Source organism: Taudactylus pleione, unplaced genomic scaffold (assembly GCF_031769625.1).
Source record: "Taudactylus pleione unplaced genomic scaffold, aTauple2 ptg000270l, whole genome shotgun sequence".
In the NCBI taxonomy this organism is placed as follows: domain Eukaryota; kingdom Metazoa; phylum Chordata; class Amphibia; order Anura; family Myobatrachidae; genus Taudactylus; species Taudactylus pleione.
This window is the reverse complement of record NW_028284672.1, coordinates 690775-715470: the sequence shown is the minus strand read 5'-3', so window position 1 is coordinate 715470 and position 24696 is coordinate 690775. Positions and strand designations below refer to the sequence as shown.

The 24696-nt window shown below is 45.6% G+C and overlaps 1 pseudogene; it reads right to left on the bottom strand.

Moving 5' to 3' along the window:
• LOC148513736 (uncharacterized) overlaps nt 1–24696 on the bottom strand; it is a 62218-nt pseudogene that overhangs the window by 7252 nt on the left and 30270 nt on the right.

Here is a 24696-nt window from a genome sequence, read left to right as displayed (position 1 = left end):
GCGCAGTGGAGAATAATATCCGTGTTGTGCAAGGTTCTCAAACCCTTTGAACTTGCCACAAGTGAAGTTAGTTCAGACACTGCCAGCTTGAGTCAGGTCATTCCCCTAATCAGACTTTTGCAAAAGCAGCTGGAGAAACTGAAGGATGAGCTGAAACGGAGTGATTCCACTAAGCATGTCGAACTTGTAGATCAAGCCCTTCATTCGCTTCGCCAGGATCCAAGGGTCGTCAATTTCTTGAATCAGATCACTATATTTTGGAGACCATACTTGATCCTAGGTTTAAGTCATACATTGTGTCTTTCTTTCCAATGGACACAAATTTGAAGAGATGCAAAGAGCTTTAACAGCAATTAAGTCCAAAAAATACAGAGGCGCCTGTAATGGTGGATTCCAGCAGGGACAAATTAATATTGTGTGAAGAAGAGAATGTACACACTGATGGGGATGATTATAACGATATCTGATCTTACCTATTCTGTAAAGCCAGTTTGTATATGGAATCATTGCCACCAATGCCCACTGCGCATTGGCAGCTTGTTTGTGCAGCCCAAACAAACCAATAATTTCAGCCACAAGTGGCAGTCCCTGTCGCTGAAGTGATTGGTTTGTTAAACTGTAAATGTCCTGTTTCATATATACAACATAAGAGTAGGTGGGAGGGCCCAAGGACAATTCCATCTTGCACCTCTTTTCTTTGCATTATGTGCTGTTTGGGGCATTGCTGTCTGACATTTTTAATTTTATAGTTTATGAATGTCCAGAAATTGTAAACTATTGAAATATCCTCCTCATACTCCTGGTGCAATTCCACAGAAGCATCCTCAATTTCTAGGTCAGCATGTTGACTTTTGCTGCTCATCCCCACATTTGCAGAGGGCACACAAATGGTGGAAGGAGGATTCTCAGGTCAGCTCACACATGGCAACTGCAGAAACACTTGGACTCTATTTGGGGATCTGTGACTTTTCTAAGCACACAGTTAGTTCATGTGCCTTAGCGATTTAAATTTTTTGACAATTCTACAGGGAGAAGCATTTACATCATCATAAGATGCTGAACCACCAGTCATAAATAAAGGCCAAGTCCTTATCCTTTCCTTGCCACTTCGTGTAGTAAATGGCATATTGCCAATTTTTTGTTTCTCTGCAGCGAACTTAGCTTTTATTTTTTTTTCTTTAACACTGTAAAACATTGCTTGTTTGATTTTAAATACCCTGACTTAAGCCCTTGGGCATCGGCCTTTGTAGATGACGTTGACGGCCCTGCATCGTCATCATGACTGCTGGCAGCAGCTGCAAGACTGGTATGTGGTTCCTGCTCTCCTCTCATTTGATTGTCCTCCATATCAACAAACTGCGGTCTGACGAGGCAGCAGCCCCTTGATGAACAATACAGACAGCACCCCTTCTTTATGGACAACAAAGCACCCCTGCCGAGTGTGGACAGACCACAGTTCACAAATACGTGGACGATAAACTTCGGTCAGGCCGGCAGTGTCACCAAGCAATATTAGCGCAGCTAAGTTGCTAACGCACACACACAAAAAAGAGATAAAGCACTTTTATTTTTTTTTACACTGGGGAAGAGCACCTCTGAACGAGGCAGCAGTCCCTTGATGAACAACACAGACAGCACCCCTTTTTATGGACAACAAAGCACCCCTGCCAAGTGCAGACAGACCACCTACAGAGTCACAAATTCGTGGACGATAAACTGCGGCGGGTCACCGAACAATAATAACGCAGCTAAGTTGCTAATGCACACCTACAAAAAAAAAAAAGAAAATAGGCACTTTTTTTTTTTTACACTGGGGAAGAGCACCCCTAATTGGCAGAGCCCCCCCCCCCTTCCCCTGGACAACACAGCACCCCTTTATGGAATGCAGCCCTAGCCTGATGGACAGGACAACAACACAGCAGCAGCCACAGTTAATTGACAGGACAAGTGACATAGCAGCTGCAGCACCCATTGAAGGAAGCCTCCCCTTTATATAATGCAGCTTAAGCTCCTTTATGGACAACACATCAGCAGCCTTCAGCCCAAGGTCCAGACTGGACAGCAAATTTTATAGCGGCACTCAGTGTAAAGCACACCGGGCCTCGTAAATATAGCCCATATAGTTTTTTTATACTACTAAAAAGGTGATGAGGGTGATATACTATTACAGAAATGATGGGGGTATACTGTATGTGAGAGAGGGAGATGTGTTACTACAGAAGCGACATGACAATCAAAAGGTGGTCATCCCAAGGGCCACACAATTCTATCACCATGGGAACTTTTGACCAAGTTGAAAAATCTAGCATTACTGTGTAAATTAATTAAGCAGTCTAATACCCCTTTTCCACCTAAATTCTGGGTCTGACCTGGAGTTGGAACAAAGGCCCTCATTCAGAGCCGTACGCTCTGAGCAGAGCGCACGCTCTGAATGAGGGCCGCCCTCCATAATTATGGAGCGTCCTCCTGGACGTTCGTATAGCTGTGGGTCACCACCCACAGCCTATACGAGCGTGCAGTTTGATGGCCGCGATGGTCTTGACCATCGCGACCATCGCCACTGCGAGCCGGAGCCTGCGGTTGAGTTTTTCAACCACAAGGCCCGGAGTGATTTTGGCTCTATCAGAGCCAAAATCACTCCCACTGACATCACTAGTGATGTCAGTGGGCCGGCTTCTGACGGTAGGCGTTCCCTTGGGAACGCCCCCGTCAGGGAGGCACGCCCCCGGCACGCCCACCAAAGGGGGCGTGCTGTCAATCAACACTGACAGCACGCCCCCTTTGATCAGACACAACGAGCGAAGGAAAGTCCTTCACTCGTCGCGTCTGGCGCATGCGCACGACGGAGCTCCCGCCATCGTGCGCATGCGCAGTGCACAACATCGACCCACTTGCGAGCGGACAGCCGCTTGCGAGTGGGTCTGAATCAGGGCCAAAGTTCCTATCCGGATCAGACCCGGAATTTTGCCGGCGCCGACTCGGGATATTCCCGAGTCGGCGCCGCTCACACCGCAGTCGGGTCTGCATAGACCCAGCTTTTGCAGAGTGAAAGTGGTCGCTTGGAGATGACGTCATCTCCAAGCGCCACTGAAGCCGGACCAATCGGCCGGCTAGCAGCGCACTCCAGGTCATCGTGACCCGGAGTGCGCTGTTCTCACAGCAGGGTTTCATGGGCTACGCCCGTGTTAAACCCTGCTAGTTACCTGGGTTGGATTGCCGGGTCACTTGACCCGGCGATCCAACCCTCTCCCCTTTTACACCAGGGAGCTGCCCGGGTTAACCCTTCAAAAACCCGGGTTTTAGCTCCGGTGTAAAAGGGGTATTAGTAAGTGAGGTTTTATTGAGGCAAGATTAAATGAGTTATATCTCCTAATATCGCCTTTGAGCAGAAAGGGTTGATCATCCGTTTTATTGCGCTGCTATTAGTGTAACAATTACTGTGATGCAGGAAAGTGATCTCTTACTCTTTTACGATCTCTGAATGCTCCAGGTTATACTGTACATCTCTTAGAATCACAACTGCACTCTGAAACATTTTCTGTATGGCCTTTCCAGAATCCTCATGTCTAGGTTCATCCGTCTGCCATAAGTACCGTCCTTGTGCACCTGCAGGAGTTAGATCAATTGGTAACAGTGCAGAATATCTGGGTATTAGAGAGTAAGATGACTTATTGTGCAGGGATGTAATTGTATGTGGATATGATATCATGACAGGTTTGTGTAAGTAGTGGCTCTATATACACATTGAACCATTGTGACTAAGGGGTCTATTTACTAAGAAGTGTTAGGAGACAGAGTGAAAAGTGATAAAGTACCAGCCAATCAGCTCCCAACTGCCATCTCACAGGCTGTGTTTGAAAAATGACAGTTGGGAGCTGAGTGGCTGGTACCTTATCACTTTTCACTCTGTCTCCTAACACTGCTTAGTAAATAGACCCCTAATACTGTTACTATCACCCAACTGTAATCTGTAGTTTAGAGAGTACAGATGTGTCCTCTTGTCTTTGCTGATAGCGCTACAAATGTGCGCACGCATCGCGTCATGCGATTACACGCAGCAGTGTATGCTACTGTACGCTATGGCGTGCACTGCGATCGCACCATGCAATCCTATGGAGTCACGGAAGTGAATGCAGTGCGCGTATCCGCTCACGGTTGCGCACACTATGTGCCATGCGTGGCGCGATTTGCCGCGTACGCAAAGATACAAGAGGCCATTTCTCTATATATTTATCTTTTTATAGTGGTATTTTTGCAGATAATAGTGCAATCTTTCATGTTATTGTAGGTTATAACCTATAGAATGATAAAGTATGATCACTGCTTAGTATACTTTTAGATTTATTTACTGTAAAACAGTTTTGATGCTTGAATCTGGAAAAGGGTGGCAGATAGATAACCGCTATAGATGACAGTTTGGTGATGGATTCTGTGACTCCGCAGGGGCAAATGCAAGATATCTATAAGGGAATTTCCAAATGCTTGACTTTAGCGTGAGTGTGGTCAGTCCATGAAGAGGGTATAAATAGCACTTAACCAGCTATAGGGCCTCATTTATCAATGAGTTGTATCATTCACAACGAGTGATAAAACTGTTGCGTGTGATAAATGGTGCTCCAGCTTATCACCTCCCAACTGTCATTTTTTCAAACAGATGGCAGCTGGGAGCTAATTGGCTGGAGCTCCATTATCAATCATACGCAACAAGTTTTATCACTCGTTGTGAATGATAAAACTTGTTGATAAGTGAGACCCATATAGGGGAATTCAATATGGAGCGAAAACTCTGTTTTTGCGTTAATATCGCACCTATGACGTCATTATCGCAGGTTTTAGTTTTACACTGTATTCAATTTCAAAGACTTTTCGCAGGTTCGAAAAGTCTTTGATAAAAAACGGGGATAACTTTTCACCATTGAATAGGTGTTGAAAAAAAGTGCAGAATTGGGGTTTACGGGTGCAGGCTTAAAAAAAATAGCCTGCACCCCTGGGAATTACATTTTAAAAATAACTGTGTCAAAAAAAGTTTAAAAAAAAAATAGGGACACCCCAAAAAATGAATTTAAAAATTGGGGTGAAAAAAAAAATGGGAAAAAATTGTTTAAAACTAGGGAAATAGGTTCAGGGCTATTCTGCAAGTATGCGGCAGGTGTTTTCTAGAATAGATTTATAGCGGCAGGTGCACAATTGCAGAATTTTTAAAAACTTACTTTAGGGACATCAAAATATGCTAGTACCCATTTTCATGTACCCCAAATTTGATGGGACCACTTAAAAAAACGAAAAAAATAACCTAAGTGCTCTTCTGCATCACTTCTTCAATGTCGGGAAAAAAACACCTGCCGCAGCTATTTAAATCCCCGACTTTCATTTGCAGGCTAAAACGGGGGTACCCATAGTGATCCCCCATGTTTTTACAACTTTGGGGGGGTCCTACAATTTTTTCCAGGTAAATTTCGTTTTTTTACGCAAATCCCACTTCGCAGGTTCCCGTTTTCGGAGGTTTTATATTGAATACGGGGATAAAGCGGGTGCGCGCCCAATACTTTATCCCAGAAAAATCTCTGATGTGGAGCAAAAAGTCCAGCACGGACTTTTCGCTCCCATATTGAATACCCCTCATAGTCTGCCTTATACAAAGTGTATGTCATAATTCCAACATATACGGGACCAGTGATCATGGTAAGCCTTTAGATGCGGCAGTAGGGCCATCCTGCCGGAGATTAAATATTTTTATTTCAGATGTGGGCACCATTCCAGAGCATTAGAACAAGTCTGCGAGTCTGAGGTACGGGCAGAAGAACCTAGCACCGCCATGAACATATATGTAGACACTGGTCTCCTTATACACTGGATATTTGTTAAACAGTATTAATAATTAACCCATTAGATGGTCTATAGCAGTGAACCCCTAACAGTGCATGTTTTCCAGATCTCCTAGTTGGTGCTTATGGGGCCCATCCATCAGCGATGGATTGCCGCGATCCCGCGATTCGGCAACCCGTCATCGCAGAAATCCAACATGTTGGATTTTCGCGATTTGACGATCGCGATCAAAAAATGATCGCGATCGTCAAATCGCCGACATTTAAAATGGAAAATGTCTGCGATCCGGCGACGGATCGCAGAACATCGATGGTGGGAGGTCGGCATTTCCATTCGGAAACGCCGGCACTTCCCATCGCATCGCCGGATCGCAAAATCCGGGGTCTGATGTATGGCCACCTTTAGACGTATTCATTACTGACTGACGTATTTTAAAAGATCCACAGGTGGGGCTAATTATTTAATTTGTGATACTGTGGAAAGCTTTAAAACATGCAGCTGTAGTATAATTGTAATATATACTATTGCTTGTGTGGCCATGGTGTGAGCTGGGGAAGGGGATTTCCAGGCAACTGGAAAACACCCTGCTTTTGCCTATGCTCTGGTTGGCAGGAAGATACATGAATTGCACATTCTACTTTCTGATTTTGAAGGCATGCAGCGTATTAATTGCAGTGTAGCCATGTAATCCGAGTAGTTCATGTATATTCACTATTACATGGATGATTTTGTAGGGCTCTACTGAATGTTAATCCAGGTCTGTGTATACAGTCTGATGAGTACATCATTTTGGCTCCATAGATTCATAATAACATCCACCCTATATATTATTTGCTGTTTTCATATGTTCAAGGGCTGAATTAAGTGTCGCTCGCATGTAATGCTGGGTACACACTGGCTGATACATTGACCGATCAATTGATAGGCCAATATATCTGCTAGCCATCGGCCAGTGTGTACAGATGATTTGTCTGTGAACCTCGTCGTTCACAGACATATCGCATTGGCTGTGCTGCACAGCTGATGGACAGATATGTCTGTTGACATATTATCTGTCCATCGACAAGTCTGTACGGGCGGTCTGCAGACCACCCGTACACACACCGGCAGCCGCGGGGAGGGGGAGCGGCCCTACCTCCGAATCACCTCCCTGCCAGTGGGACCCACGGCTGCCAGATAGATGATGGCCGTTCAGTGTGTATGAACGATCATCAACTAAAGGTATATCTGCAATCCCTCTCCTGTGGGCTACAAGAGATCTTGATATGCATTACATTAAATTGGTAAATATGAATGAAAAAAGAATAATATGTGCCGCAATATTTGGCAATAAGGATTCTTAATTTTCGGGGGGTTTATGGTAATTTTAAACATCTGTTGAGGCGGTTTACATGTCCCTTTTTCGCCACTTACGATGTTGGAAGAGATGCACAAAATTATAGTAGCGCGTCTCATTACTCCTCTCATTCATATGTGAGAAATGAATATACAGGTGGCAAATGTGGCAGAAATGTATGTAAATGCCAACTGTGTAACTAATCTACAAACAGGCCAGGAATGAGCACTTACTGCCAAACCGAAAAAGCTTCAGCCCGCCACTAAGCCACATATTGTTAAAGTAGATCAAATAGAAAGATGAACGGCGCTAAAGTAATAATAGACAAATATAAATGTTATATCTAATCAACTGATTTATCGAAAGATCACCTCAATCAAAATCAGTGTGCATCAATTAGCAACATGCATATTCAAAATCAATACACTAATAAATGCAATGAGTAAAAGTATGACTGTATATGGCTTGAGTTGAAAAACGTAGATAATTTATTGCAGCATGATTAAAACCATATATTAGATATATAGTGCAAATGAGTAAATAATTCAATCATATATAATAGAAGCAAAATAATCAGCAAGAAATATAAAAAATTAGATAGATGCCAAAAAAATTATAATAGTTCCTGTATAGTTAGGGGCACTGAGAGTCGGGAAACGGGTACTATTAACATGGGCCTGGGCCTGTTGGAGGGGCCCGTCGGGGGCCAGGGTCCTACAGACTGCCCCTCGCAGCCGCTACTTCGTACAAGGAGAGAGAGAACTGACTGCTACTGCAGCAGCCTTTCTCCCCAGCACAGCACACACACGGTGCTGTCACACTGTGCGCTGGGCTAGGGAGAGAGGCTGCAGCAGCAGCAGTCAGTTCTCTCTCTCCAGGCGTTATATGTGGAGGTGGGGAGCAGACACCAGAGAGCCCCCCTGTGTGGCACGCGCCCGCTTCGTGGCTGCAAAGATGTTATTTTTTCATCTTTTGTAAGGAGGAGGTCTGGCCACACCTCCCCCAGGTTGGCCACGCCCCCTCCTTGTACCTGGGCCCGGCAAAGCTGTCAGCAGCCCTGTGTATAGTGTACTGTTAAAAGGTCCTAATCCAAACGGCAATCAGTAATTGTGAATAGAGTAATTGGCCTCAATAATAAAATCCGGGATAATATCCAGCTTTGGACGGAATTACCAGCCTTAAGGTGCACAGTCACATCCTAACCTTAGGCAATAATGCCCACAGTGGTGTGAAGTTGGAGTGGTGCTGCTGGAACCTGATGGATGGTTCCGGTCCGTAAAAGACCACAATGATGTTCCAATGTTGAGTATAATAGATGCCAGTGGAGTGCTAGACGCGTTTTGTCATGGAGAACCCACAACTTCCCCAATAGCATGATCCCCTTAGTCCAAAATGGTGGCTTTAAATACCCTTATGTGGAAGTAAACAAGCAGCAGCTGCGGAATAATTGATTTTTCAATCAACCAAGCTGTAATCTCTTTCATACTTATGCTGGGCATACACTATACAATTATCTGTCAGATATCTGTCCAATCTGGCTGGTTGGAATGAAAACCTGGCAATGTATGGGAGCAAATGACAGTCGATCATATGGTTTTAAACACTGGAAAACGGGCAAAAAAACAATTGTTCAAATTGGTTACATTTGTGTGTTTTAAGTTTTAACCAATTTGTCTGAACGACCATTTTTGTCTGTTTTCCAGTGTTAGTGAGCAAATAGTCGATTGTCATATGCTTCCATACATTACCAGGTTTTCATTCTAACCTGCCAGATTGGACAGATATCTGACAGATAATTCTATAGTGTATGCCCAGCATTAGGGGTACATTTACTAAAATGAGAGTTTTTAGAGGAGAGTATTAGAAGAGATGTGGCCCATAGCAACCAATCAGATTCTAGCTATTATCTTCTAGAAGGTGCTAGTTAAAGGTTAATTAGAATCTGATTGGTTGCTATGGGCAATATCTCTTCTAAAAACTCTCACTTTAGTAAATTTACCCCTTATTATTAAATCTAGAACAAGCGTTAACCGTTAATATATATAATTGAAATTGATTCAACTAAGGTTTCATTACAAAAAATGATAGAAGTAGGATGATAAATATTAATCACATGACATCAGTTACACTATGTGATTTCCTACTCTTACACACTGCGGCTGTCTGATTCGTGCAGCCTGATGTGATTGTGTGCACCTTAAGGCTGGTAATTACTTCCAAAGCTGGATATTATCCCGGATTTTATTACTGAGGCCAATGACTGTATTCACAATTACTGATTGCCATTTGGATTAGGACCTTTTACCAGAACACTATACAGGAACTATCATAATTTTTTTGGCATCTATCTAATTTTTTTTTTTTCTCTTGCTGATTATTTTTCTTCTACTATATATGATTGAATTATTTACTAATTTGCACTATATATCTAATATATGGTTTTAATCATGCTGCAATAAATGATTATCTGCGTTTTTCAACTCAAGCCATATACAGTCATACTTTTATTTATTACGTTTATAAGTGTATTGATTTTGAATATGCATGTTGCCAATTGTTGCACACTAATTTTGATTGAGGTGATCTTTAGATTAATCAGTTGAATAGACATAACATCTATATTTGTCTATTATTACCTTAGCGCCGTTCATGTTTCTATTTTATCTACTTTGTTTATGCCAGGAGGTTGACACCCTCCCTTTAACCAGCAGCTCATTGACAGCGCAATTTTTCAATCTTTGTTTCTTTATTGCACATATATATATGTTAGTAATGTCTGGGGTTATTTTGTGTACTCTAGTTCCCTTACATAATGATTGACAAGACTCTAGTCCCCTTCTCTTAATGATTGACAAGACCTGCATCACTGTAAGACTGCGCTGTTCCCATTTTCTGTATCCAGATGGAACACTGTCTAGTGCTTTGGAACATGCTGCATTTCTCAGCTGTATTATTGCAAAGTGAGAACCACAATACTTCTCCTCAGGCTTCCTATACTGTAATAATCTGATTAGATCTGGTTATCTGATCTGGACAGCACAGATGGTGTAATGGTTATCATTACTGCCTCACAGCACTGAGGTTGTGGGTTCAATTCCAACTGCGGCCCTAACTGTGTGGAGTTTGTATATTCTCCCTGTGCTTGCGTGGGTTTCCTCCCACACTCCAAAAATATACTGGTAGGTTGATTGGCTCCCAACAAAATTAACCCTAGTGTGTATGTATGTGCAGGGCCGGATTAACAATGGGGCGGGTGGAGCTACAGCTCCAGGCCTCCCATTGAAAATAGGCCCACACAGACATTAGTGCAGGCAGGGAAAAAAAAGTATTTTTTTTTTTCCTGTCAACACTAATGTCTGTCTATCTATCTATCTATCTATCTATCTATCTATCTATCTATCTATCTATCTATCTATCTATCTATCTATCTATCTAATGTATGTCTGTCTGTCTCATGTCTGTCTATCTATCTCATGTTTGTCTATCCATCCATCCATCCATCTATCTATCTCATATCTGTCTCATGTCTGTCTGTCTGTCTCATGTCTGTCTATCTATCTCATGTCTGTCTATCCATCCATCTATCTATCTATCTATCTATCTATCTATCTATCTATCTATCTATCTCATGTCTGTCTGTCTATCATTCATATCATGTCTGTTTGTCTATCTACAGTATATCATGTCTGTCCGTCTATCTCATGTCTGTCTATCTATCTATCTCATGCAGGGGCTGGCTGTCAACTTTTAGCCTGGGGGGCAAAAGCATGCAGGCGGCCCTGGCAGAGAGGTAGCGTGTAGCCAGGGTGCCTGAAGAACATGCGTGCTACGGCGCGCCCCCCCTCAAGTGTTCCAGGGAGGAGGCGGGTCCATATGGGATTAATGTAAAGTAAAAATAAAGATTAGGAACAGCCCCGTCGTGGTGCCCATATGCAGTGCCCCCCTGTGCCCCAGGAGAGGATCCCCTTATGCAGGCCTCCAGTAGTGCCCCCAGTAGTGATCCCCCTATGCAGTGCCCCTTATACAGTGCCTCCAGTAGTGGTCCCCCCTGTGCAGTGCCCCTTGTGCCCCCAGTAGTAAGCCCCTTATATAGTGCCCCCATTAGTGGTACCCCCTATGCAGTGCTCCTTATATAGTGCCCCCAGTAGCAGTCCACACCCCATGCAGTGCCCCCAATAGTGGTAACCCTTATGCAGTGCCCATTAAATAGTGGCCCCAGTTGTAGTCTCCCCCCTATGCAGTACCCCCAGTATTGCCCTTTTTATAGAGCCCCCAGCAGTGGTCCCTCGATGCAGTGCCCCCAGTGGTAGTCCCCTCACCCCTATGCAGTGCCCCTAGTAGTTGTCCCCTCCCCTTGTAGTGCCCCTAGTAGTAGTAGTCCCCCCTTGTAATAGTAGTCCCCCCCCTTGTAGTGCCCCCAGTAGTAGTCCCTCCAGTTGTAGTCCCCCCCTTGAAGTGCCCCAGTTATAATCCCCAGTAGTGGTCCCCCCCGGGTAGTGCCCCCCCCTGTAGTGTCCCCAGTAGTGATCTCCCCCTTGTAGTACCCCCAGTAGTAGTCTCCCTCTTGTAGTGCCCCCAGTAGTAGTCCCTCCCTCTTGTAGTGCCCCCAGTCCAGTAGTGGTTCCCCCTTTGTAGTGCCACCAGTAGTCCCCCCCCCTTGTAGTGCCTTGTAGTGTAGTAGTAGTAGTCCCCCCCTTGTATTGCCCCCATTAGTAGTAATCCCCCCCTTGCAGTGCCTCCAGTAGTGGTTCCCCCCTTGTGGTGCCCCCAGTAGTGGTCTCCCCCTTGTAGTGCCAGCCTCCCCCCCAGTAGACACACGTAGTAAAAAAAAAAAAAACACTTACCTGAATCCCCGCTCCCGCCGTCACCATCCGCTCCTCCGTCTGTCCTTCCCGGGCATTATGGGAGAGACGTCATATGATGTCATGACGCCTCTCCCATTGCCCACTGCGGGAGCCAGAAGAAGGAGCAGCTCCTGCAGTGGGCACAGCAGCAGCTAATGAGAGTCTGACAGACTCTCATTGGCTGCTGCTTACACCAAACACACAGCTGCGGAGCCGGCGGCTGTGTGTTTGTCACTCGTGTAGCGCTGACCGAACTCCGTCCGGTCAGCGCTACACACGCGGTGCAGTCTGTGTCACAGTGACACAGACTGCCCGCGACTCGCATGACGCTGCGGCCCGGGGGGCAAAACGTCATCATCCCGCCTTCCGAGTCTCGCGGGTTATGGATCCTATATAAGGTACCCGCGTCGGCGCCATTTTCTCACTCGGCTGTGGACAGTGAAGAGGGAGGGTGGGAGTTAGGGCTGTGTAGTGTTGTGTAGTGTAGTGCTGCTGTTGTCCACTACTTCAAAGTCCATAGGGGCTGGCTGTGTTGTGCTGTGCTGCTGTTGTTAATAGGGGCTGTGTCCACTACTTCAAAGTCCATAGGGGCTGGCTGGACTGTGTTGTGCAGTCAGTTCTCCATAGGGGCTGTGTCCACTCCAAAGTCCTGTGCAGTGTCCCAGTCCTAAAGGGGTGCTGTAGTGTTGTCCAGGGGGTGCTCTGTCCATCAGGGGTGCTCCCCCCAAGTGCTAAAAAAATAATATATTTTCTGTGTTTGTGAATTGTGTGCGCAGTAGCCGCACGTGCATCAACAAAGTAGTGCCAAGCGTGCGCCTGTGTCATAAGTAAAGGGCCGGCTGGCTTGACCGTTAAAGGGTGCTGTAACCCCCGAAAGTACACTCCAGTCCAAACCAAAAAAAAAATTATTTTCTGTGTTTGTGAATTGTGAGCGCAGTAGCCGCACGTGCATCAACAAAGTAGTGCCAAGCGTGCGCCTGTGTCATAAGTAAAGGGCCGGCTGGCTTGACCGTTAAAGGGTGCTATAACCCCCGAAAGTACACTCCAGTCCAAACCAAAAAAAATATTATTTTCTGTGTTTGTGAATTGTGTGCGCAGTAGCCGCACGTGCATCAACAAAGGAGCAGCGCCAAGCGTGCGCCTGTGTCCCATAAGTAAAGAGCCAGTTGGCTCATTTCTTAAAGGCTGGTGTAACCCACAAAGTGCACTACTCTCCTGCAAAAATAAAAAAATATTTTCTGTGTTTAGCCACACGTATATATCAAATCGATATAACATAAATGGAGGACCAAACTTTCTCCGATAAAAATAAAATAGAGAAAGATCAAGAACCACTTCCTCCTAGTGCTGAAGCTGCTGCCACTAGTCATGACATAGACGATAACATGCCATCAACGTCGTCTGCCAAGGCCGATGCCCAATGTCATAGTAGAGGGCACATACAATCCCAAATGACAAAGTTCAGGAAAATGACCTTGAAAAAAACATTTAAATCATCTGAAGAGAAACGTAAACTTGCCAATATGCCATTTACGACACGGAGTGGCAAGGAACGGCTAAGGTCGATCCCTAGTATGTTCATGACTAGTGGTTCAGCTTCACATGACGATGGAAGCCCTCCTCCCACTAAAAAAATCAAAAGAGTTAAGCTGGCAAAAGCACAGCGAAGAACTGTGCTTTCTAAGAAGATATCACAAATCCCCAAGGAGAGTCCAAGTGTGGTGGTGGTTGCGATGCCTGACCTTCCCAGCACTGGACGGGAAGAGGTGGCTCTTTCCACCATTTGCACGCCCCCTGCAAGTGCTGAGAGGAGCACCCACAGTCCACTTGCTGATATGCAAATTGAAGATGTCACTGTTGAAGTACAACAGGATGAGGATACTGGTGTAGCTGGCGCTGAGGAGGAAGTTGGCGAGGAGGATTCTGATGGTGATGTGGTTTGTTTAAATCAGGCTCCGGGGGAGACAGTTGTTGTCCGTGGGATGAAAAAGCCCATCACGGTCATGCCTGGGCAGAAGACCAAACATTCCACCTCTTTGGTCTGGCAATATTTCTATCCAAATCCGGACAACAACTGTCTTGCCATATGTACCATATGTAAAGGTGAAATAAGTAGGGGTAGGGGCGTCAACCACCTAGGAACATCCTCCCTTATACGGCACCTGCAGCGCGTTCATAAAAAGTTACTGTCAAGTTCAGAAACTTTGGCTAAGACCGTAAGCAGTCCAGGGACACCTAAATCCCGTTGTCCTGTTGTATCCAAGCGCCTGCAAACCACACCGTCAACTCCCTCCTCGTCAATTTCCTCCTTAGTCAGGATCGGAAGTAGTCCTGCAGGCCATGTCACTGGCATGACTGACTCTCCTATCCGGGATTCCTCCGGAGGATCCTGCATTGCTACGCCTACTGCTGCCGCTGCTGCTGTTGCTGCTGCTGGGAGTCGTTCATCATCCCAGAGAGGAAGTAGGAACACCACTACTTTTACTAAACAATTGACGCTCCAACAGTCCTTAGCGAGGAGGATGAAGTACGACAGCAGTCATCCTGAAGCAAAACGTATAACTGAGGCCTTGACTGCTATGTTGGTGTTAGACGTGCGTCCGGTATCCGCCATTAGTGCAGTGGGATTTAGACAATTGATGGAGGTAGTGTGTCCCCGGTTCCAAATCCCGTCTAGATTCCACTTCACTAGGCAGGCGATACCGAGACTGTACAGAAATGTCAGAAAAAGTGTCCTCAGTGTCCTGAAAAATGCCGTTGTACACAATGTCCACTTAACCACGGACATGTGGACAAGTGGAACAGGGCAGACTAAGGACTATATGACTGTGACAGCCCACTGGGTAGATGTATCACCTTACGCAGCAACAGCAGCAGCGTCACCAGTAGCAGCTCAGAAACGCCAGCTCGTTACAAGGCAGGCTACGCTGTGTATCACCGGTTTCAGTAAGAGGCACACCGCCGACAACCTCTTAGAGAAACTGAGGGAAATCATCGCCCAGTGGCTTACCCCACTTAGACTCTCCTGGGGATTTGTGATATCTGACAACGCCACCAATATTGTGCGGGCATTACATCTGGGCAAATTCCAGCACGTCCCATGTTTTGCTCACACAATAAACTTGGTGGTGCAGAATTTTCTGAAAAGCGACAGGGGCGTGCAGGAGATGCTTTGGGTGGCCCGAAAAATTTCTGGCCACTTTCGCCATTCAGCGACTGCGTGCCGAAGACTGGAGCGCCAGCAAACACTCTTGAACCTGCCCCGCCATCACCTGAAGCAAGAGGTTGTGACGCGGTGGAACTCAACCCTCTATATGCTTCAGAGGATGGAGGAGCAGCAAAAGGCCATACAAGCCTATACATCCACCTATGACATAGGCAAAGGAGGGGGTATGCACCTGACTCAAGCGCAGTGGAGAATGATTTCCGTGTTGTGCATGGTTCTCCAGCCCTTCGAACTTGCCACACGTGAAGTCAGTTCAGACACTGCCAGCTTGAGTCAGGTCATTCCCCTCATCAGGCTTTTGCAGAAGCAGCTGGAGAAAGTGAAGGAGGAGCTAAGACGGAGCGATTCCGCTCGGCATGTGGGACTTGTGGATGAAGCCCTTCATTCGCTTTGCCAGGATTCCAGGGTGGTCAATCTGTTGAAATCAGACCACTACATTTTGGCCACCGTGCTCGATCCTAGGTTTAAAGCCTATGTGGTGTCTCTCTTTCCAGCCGACACAAGCCTGCAGAGGTGCAAAGACCTGCTGGTGAACACACTGTCAGCTGAAGCGGAACGTGACACGTCAACGGCTCCTTCTTCATTTTCTCCCGCAACTGGGGCTGCCAGGAAAAAACTTAGGTATCCTAAGCAACCCGCTGGCGGTGATGCAGGGCAGGCAGGACCAAGTTTGGACATCTGGTCCGGACTGAAGGACCTGGCAACAATTTCTGACATGTCTACTGTCACTGCATATGATACTGTCACCATTGACAGAATGGTGGAGGATTACATCGGTGACAGCATCCAAGTAGGCATGTCAGACAGTCCATACCTGTACTGGCAGGAAAAAGAGGCAATTTGGAGGCCCCTGTACAAACTGGCTCTATTTTACCTGAGTTGCCCCCCCTCCAGTGTGTACTCCGAAAGAGTGTTTAGTGCAGCCGGGAACCTTGTCAGCGAAAGGCGTAGGAGGTTGCTTCCACAGAATGTGGAGAAGATGATGTTCATCAAAATGAATTATCAGCTCTTCCAGGGAGACCAGCCTCCAGAAGGTACAGAGGGACCTGTGGTGGTGGATTCAAGTGGGGACGAGTTAATACTTTGTGAGGATGAGGATGTACACACTGAAGAGGGTGAGGAATCGGTGGATGAGGAGGATGAGGATGACATCTTGCCTCCGTAGAGCCAGTTTGTGCAGGGACACATTAATTGCCAGCTTGTTTTGTGGGGGCCCAAACGAACCAATCATTTCAGCCACAGTTGTGTGGCAGACCCTGGCGCTGAAATGATTGGTTTGTTAAAGTGTGCATGTCCTGTTTATACAACATAAGGGTGGGTGGGAGGGCCCAAGGACAATTCCATCTTGCACCTCTTTTTTTTCTTTGCATTATGTACAGTTTGGGGCCTAGTTTTTCAAACTGCCATCCTGTCTGCCACTGCAGTTTCACGCCTAGATGGGTCACGTGTTTGTGCCGCCCACTCGTGTCGCTTAGCATAGTCATCCAGCTACCTCGGTGCAACCTTTTGGACATAAAAACACTATTGTGAGGTGTGAGGTGTTCAGAATAGACTGAAAATGAGTGGAAATTAAGGTTATTGAGGTTAATAATAGCATAGGAGCAGAAAAACCTACAAATTCTGTGATTTTAGTTGTTTTTATGCTTTTTTAAAAAAAAATACAGATCCAAAACACAAAACCCAGAACCCAAAACACGGAAGGGTGGTTTTGGCAAAACCAATCCAGATCCAAAATACGAAGAAAGATCCAGATCCAAAACCAAAACACAAAACACGAAAAGTGGCCGGTGCACACCCCTAATACATACACACAAGTATATATATATGCACGTACTTGCGTGTATGTATGTGTTTGTATTTATATATGCATGTATGTATGTGTATATATATATATATATATATATATATATATAATGTGTGTGTGTGTGTGTGTACTATGTATGTATATATACATACACACACGTTGGTAAATAGGGATGGTACAAGAGCTTCAGGCACATTTAAGGGGACTGAAGCAGGTGTGGAATGATGTGTAAACATTCATCATGTTGATAGAATGTCAACATGGTCATAATGTTGAAGTTGTCCGTGTCGACATTCATGTGGACAGTGATGGAATGTCGACATATCATCCCTATTGGCCCAGTCCTCACTGACCTGCTCTTGATGGCTGCAGTGACTCCAGCACGGCTTCCGGGTCCCAGCGGTCATGACCTCTGCGACTCCAGTCTTCCAGTGAGTATCCCCCGCTAACACTAATGCCTACCCCTAACTTATAGTGCCTTTCCCTAACCTCCTCCCCCCGCAGTCTAACTGTAACCTCCCCTAGTGCCTAACCCTATCCTCCTCCCCCCGTAGCCTAACCCTAACTTTGCCCTAGTGCCTAACTCCCCCATGTAGCCTAACCCTAATGTTGACATTTGCATCACTGTCAACATATCACACCACACCTGCTTCAGTCCCCTTAAGTGTGCCTCAAGCCCCTGTACCATCACAATTTATGTGTGTATGTGGGTGTGTATGTATGTACACACCCACATAAACATATATATATATAGCAGTCAAATGGGCGGCACTCTGGACGGCTTGTATAAAACACACTAAAACTCAGTTTAAGTTATCAATGCTTCAGAACTTGTTTTCATTCTTTCGTCAGGATTACTGAAAGGACGAATACAAGTTCTGAAATGTTGATAACTTAAATGGATTTTAATTGTTTTATACAAGCCATCCAGAGTGCCGCCCATTCGACTGCTACATGGTTCCCTCCCTTCACAGGCAGAGGTAATTAGGAGGGCACCAGACGCCATAGCACTATACTTTGCACAGGAGTGCCGGCCTACACATGCACAGTCAGCGGCATAGCAGGGCTAACTCCTGAGCGGCACGGTGCCGGCACCGTGCAGCTTAAGTGTGTAACGTCATGCCATTGCGTAGAGGTACTGAGGCCGCCAGCACCTGAAAATGCAGCACTGTTCGGAGCGTCCAGGGAGAACGCTGCACTGACCCCACATGACCAGTCACACTACTACGGCACTTGTCACACCCCCTTCAGCGGCATACAATAGGCCCATCAAAAATTTCAGCTCCAGGCCCATGTGGACATTAATCTGGCACTGTGTATGTGAGCATGTGGCAGGGAATATAAATTGTAAGCTCCACTGGGGCAGGGACTGTTGTGAATGGCCAAATATTCTCCGTAAAGCGCTGCGGAATATGTGAGCGCTATATAAATATCAGGTAGTAATAATAATAATAATAATAATAATAATTATAATTCTGCAATGTGCATTTTTAGCAACCACAGTATATTATATGTTTCACAAACCTGTTAGGCTTCATTTCTGTGTGACTGTGATGTATGATATATATATATATATATATAAATATATATATATATATATATATATATTTTAGTGGTGTGCATCGGCCACTTTTCGTGTTTTGGTTTTGGATCTGGATCTTTCTTCGTGTTTTGGATCTGGATTGGTTTTGCCAAAACCACCCTTCCGTGTTTTGGGTTCTGGGTTATGTGTTTTGGATCTGTATTTTTTTGAAAAAAAGCATAAAAACAGCTAAAATTGGTAGGTTTTTCTGCTCCTATGCTATTATTAACCTCAATAACCTTAATTTCCACTCATTTCCAGTCTATTCTGAACACCTCACACCTCACAATAGTGTTTTTATGTCCAAAAGGTTGCACCGAGGTAGCTGGATGACTATGCTAAGCGACACGAGTGGGCGGCACAAACACGTGACCCATCTAGGCGTGAAACTGCAGTGGCAGACAGGATGGCAGTTTGAAAAACTAGGCCCCAAACTGTACATAATGCAAAGAAAAAAAAGAGGTGCAAGATGGAATTGTCCTTGGGCCCTCCCACCCACCCTTATGTTGTATAAACAGGACATGCACACTTTAACAAACCAATCATTTCAGCGCCAGGGTCTGCCACACAACTGTGGCTGAAATGATTGGTTCGTTTGGGCCCCCACAAAACAAGCTGGCAATTAATCTGTCCGTGCACAAACTGGCTCTACGGAGGCAAGATGTCATCCTCATCCTCCTCATCCACCGATTCCTCACCCTCTTCAGTGTGTACATCCTCATCCTCACAGAGTATTAATTCGTCCCTGCTGGAACCACAGGTCCCTCTGTACGTTCTGGAGGCTGGTCTCCCTGGAAGAGTTGATAATTCATTTTATGAACATCATCTTCTCCACATTTTGTGGAAGCAACCTCCTACGCCTTTCGCTGACAAGGTTCCCGGCTGCACTAAACACTCTTTCGGAGTACACACTGGAGGGGGGGCAACTCAGGTAAAATAGAGCCAGTTTGTACAGGGACCTCCAAATTGCTTCTTTTTCCTGCCAGTACAGGTACGGACTGTCTGACATGCCTACTTGGATGCTGTCACCGATGTAATCCTTTAACAGACAGACGCACGCTTGTCGCTGCTGCTTTGAGGATGCAAGTGCGGCTACAGCCCACACAATTCACAAAGACAGGAAAAAAAAAAGAATATTTTTATTGTTTGTGGAGTGCACTTTGAGGGTTACACCACCCTTTAACAGACAGACGCACGCTTGTCGCTGCTGCTTTGAGGATGCAAGTGCGGCTACAGCCCACACAATTCACAAAGACAGAAAAAAGAAGAAGAATATTTTTATTGTTTGTGTAGCACACTTTGAGGGTGTCACCACCCTTTAACAGACAGACGCACGCTTGTCGCTGCTGCTTTAAGGATGCAGGTGCGGCTACAGCCCACACATTTCACAAAGACCGAAAAAAAAAGAACAATATTTTAATTGTTTGTGTAGCACACTTTGAGGGTGTCACCACCCTTTAACAGACAGACGCACGCTTGTCGCTGCTGCTTTAAGGATGCAAGTGCGGCTACATCGCACACAAGTCACAAACACATTAAAAAAATAGTTTTTTATTTTTTGGAGCACTTTGAGAGTTACACCACCCTTTAACAGACAGACGCACGCTTGTCGCTGCTGCTTTGAGGATGCAAGTGCGGCTACAGCCCACACAATTCACAAAGACAGAAAAAAGAAGAAGAATATTTTTATTCTTTGTGTAGCACACTTTGAGGGTGTCACCACCCTTTAACAGACAGACGCACGCTTGTCGCTGCTGCTTTAAGGATGCAGGTGCGGCTACAGCCCACACAATTCACAAAGACAGAAAAAAGAAGAAGAATATTTTTATTGTTTGTGTAGCACACTTTGAGGGTGTCACCACCCTTTAACAGACAGACGCACGCTTGTCGCTGCTGCTTTGAGGATGCAAGTGCGGCTACATCGCACACAAGTCACAAACACATTAAAAAAAATTATTATTTTTTGGAGCACTTTGAGAGTTACAACACCCTTTAACAGACAGACGCACGCTTGTCGCTGCTGCTTTGAGGATGCAAGTGTGGCTACAGCCCACACAATTCACAAAGACAGAAAAAAGAAGAAGAATATTTTTATTGTTTGTGTAGCACACTTTGAGGGTGTCACCACCCTTTAACAGACAGACGCACGCTTGTCGCTGCTGCTTTGAGGATGCAAGTGCGGCTACATCGCACACAAGTCACAAACACATTAAAAAAAATTATTATTTTTTGGAGCACTTTGAGAGTTACAACACCCTTTAACAGACAGACGCACGCTTGTCGCTGCTGCTTTGAGGATGCAAGTGTGGCTACAGCCCACACAATTCACAAAGACAGAAAAAAGAAGAAGAATATTTTTATTGTTTGTGTAGCACACTTTGAGGGTGTCACCACCCTTTAACAGACAGACGCACGCTTGTCGCTGCGGCTTTGAGGATGCAGGTGGAATCTAGACGGGATTTGGAACCGAGGACACACTACCTCCATCAATTGTCTAAATCCCACTGCACTAATGGCGGATACCGGACGCACGTCTAACACCAACATAGCAGTCAAGGCCTCAGTTATACGTTTTGCTTCAGGATGACTGCTGTCGTACTTCATCCTCATCGCTAGGCACTGTTGGAGGGTCAATTGTTTAGTAAAAGTAGTGATGTTCCTACTTCCTCTCTGGGATGATGAACAACTCCCAGCAGCAGCAACAGCACTAGGAGGAAGTGGTTCTTGATCTTTCCCTATTTTATTTTTATCGGAGAAAGTTTGGTCCTCCATTTATGTTATATTGATATATAATATACGTGCGGCTAAAGCGCACACAAACACAGAAAATATTTTTTTATTTTTGCTGGAGAGTAGTGCACTTTGTGGGTTACACCACCCTTTAAGAAATGAGCCAGCCGGCTCTTTACTTATGGGACACAGGCGCACGCTTGGCGATGCACGTGCAGCCACAGTGCACACAAGTCACAAACACAGAAAATATATATTTTTTTGGTTTGGAGTGTACTTTCGGGGGTTACAGCACCCTTTAACGGTCAAGCCAGCCGGCCCCTTACTTATGACACAGGCGCACGCTTGGCACTACTTTGTTGATGCACGTGCGGCTACTGCGCACACAATTCACAAACACAGAAAATAATTTTTTTTTTGGTTTGGACTGGAGTGTACTTTCGGGGGTTACAGCACCCTTTAAGGGTCAAGCCAGCCGGCCCTTTACTTATGACACAGGCGCACGCTTGGCACTACTTTGTTGATGCACGTGCGGCTACTGCGTACACAATTCACAAACACAGAAAATAATTTTTTTTGGGGTTTGGACTGGAGTGTACTTTCGGGGGTTACAGCACCCTTTAACGGTCAAGCCAGCCGGCCCTTTACTTATGACACAGGCGCACGCTTGGCACTACTTTGTTGATGCACGTGCGGCTGCAGCGCACACAATTCACAAACACAGAAAATAATTTTTTTTTTGGTTTGGACTGGAGTGTACTTTCGGGGGTTACAGCACCCTTTAACGGTCAAGCCAGCCGGCCCTTTACTTATGACACAGGCGCACGCTTGGCACTACTTTGTTGATGCACGTGCGGCTACTGCGCACACAATTCACAAACACAGAAAATAATTTTTTTTTTGGTTTGGACTGGAGTGTACTTTCGGGGGTTACAGCACCCTTTAACGGTCAAGCCAGCCGGCCCTTTACTTATGACACAGGCGCACGCTTGGCACTACTTTGTTGATGCACGTGCGGCTACTGCGCACACAATTCACAAACACAGAAAATAATTATTTTTTTGGTTTGGACTGGAGTGTACTTTCGGGGGTTGCAGCACCCTTTAACGGTCAAGCCAGCCGGCCCTTTACTTATGACACAGGCGCACGCTTGGCACTACTTTGTTGATGCACGTGCGGCTACTGCGCACACAATTCACAAACACAGAAAATAATTTTTTTTTTGGTTTGGACTGGAGTGTACTTTCGGGGGTTACAGCACCCTTTAACGGTCAAGCCAGCCGGCCCTTTACTTATGACACAGGCGCACGCTTGGCACTACTTTGTTGATGCACGTGCGGCTACTGCGCACACAATTCACAAACACAGAAAATAATTTTTTTTTTGGTTTGGACTGGAGTGTACTTTCGGGGGTTACAGCACCCTTTAACGGTCAAGCCAGCCGGCCCTTTACTTATGACACAGGCGCACGCTTGGCACTACTTTGTTGATGCACGTGCGGCTACTGCGCACACAATTCACAAACACAGAAAATAATTTTTTTTTTGGTTTGGACTGGAGTGTACTTTCGGGGGTTACAGCACCCTTTAACGGTCAAGCCAGCCGGCCCTTTACTTATGACACAGGCGCACGCTTGGCACTACTATGTTGATGCACGTGCGGCTACTGCGCACACAATTCACAAACACAGAAAATAATTTTTTTTTTGGTTTGGACTGGAGTGTACTTTCGGGGGTTACAGCACCCTTTAACGGTCAAGCCAGCCGGCCCTTTACTTATGACACAGGCGCACGCTTGGCACTACTTTGTTGATGCACGTGCGGCTACTGCGCACACAATTCACAAACACAGAAAATAATTTTTTTTTTGGTTTGGACTGGAGTGTACTTTCGGGGGTTACAGCACCCTTTAACGGTCAAGCCAGCCGGCCCTTTACTTATGACACAGGCGCACGCTTGGCACTACTTTGTTGATGCACGTGCGGCTACTGCGCACACAATTCACAAACACAGAAAATAATTTTTTTTTTGGTTTGGACTGGAGTGTTCTTTCGGGGGTTACAGCACCCTTTAACGGTCAAGCCAGCCGGCCCTTTACTTATGACACAGGCGCGCGCTTGGCACTACTTTGTTGATGCACGTGCGGCTACTGCGCACACAATTCACAAACACAGAAAATATATTATTTTTTTAGCACTTGGGGGAGCACCCCTGATGGACAGAGCACCCCCTGGACAACACTACAGCACCCTTTTAGGACTGGGACACTGCACAGGACTTTGGAGTGGACACAGCCCCTATGGAGTACTGACTGCACAACACAGTCCAGCCAGCCCCTATGGACTTTGAAGTAGTGGACACAGCCCCTATTAACAACAGCAGCACAGCACAACACAGCCAGCCCCTATGGACTTTGAAGTAGTGGACAACAGCAGCACTACACTACACTACACTACACAGCCCTAACTCCCACCCTCCCTCTTCACTGTCCACAGCCGAGTGACAAAATGGCGCCGACGCGGGCACCTTATATAGGATCCAAAACCCGCGAGACTCGGAAGGCGGGATGATGACGTTTTGCCTCGATTTCAGATCCGAGTCAGGCGGGAAAAGTCGAGCCTGACTCGGATCAGACTCGGATCGGGGGGGCTCGGATTTCAGAAATCCGAACCCGCTCACCCCTAATATATATATATATATATATATATATTATATATATACATACATACACGTGTCCATATACATAACCTATCCTCATATCATAACAAATAGCCATGTTTGGCGCGCCATGAAAAATGCAACTAAGCCGCGCCATGATTTTTTCAATAATTTACTCACTTTGCATCTTTTTTGCACTGCTAATGCGACAAAGCACGCGGTATACGTAGCCTGTACACTACTAGTGGATATGCATGCTATAGCATACTTGCCAACTCTCCCTCATTGTCAGGGAGACTCCCTGAAATAGCAGCAATCTCCCTGTCTCCCTGAAGAGTCCAGCAATTTCCCTCATTTCACCTTATCCCCATTATGATACTGTTATATAAAAGAAAAATCAGAGATATATACATTCAAATGGGATCATTAGTATAATTTCCCTGCATTGGTTATAAGGCACAATGATCCCTATGGTTACATGTATTTGCTGAAAAGTATCAGTGTGTTTTCATCAACAAGTAAATCTTACTAACTGCTTTGGGGCTCATTTACTTGTGGATGTAAATCAATTTTATGACACGCCTCTCAGATGTAGTAGTACACGCCCACTTTACCACCGCGCTCATAGGTGCTGCTTTCACAATCTCCCTGAAATGCTTTTTCAAAAGTAGGCAAGTGTGTGCTATAGTAG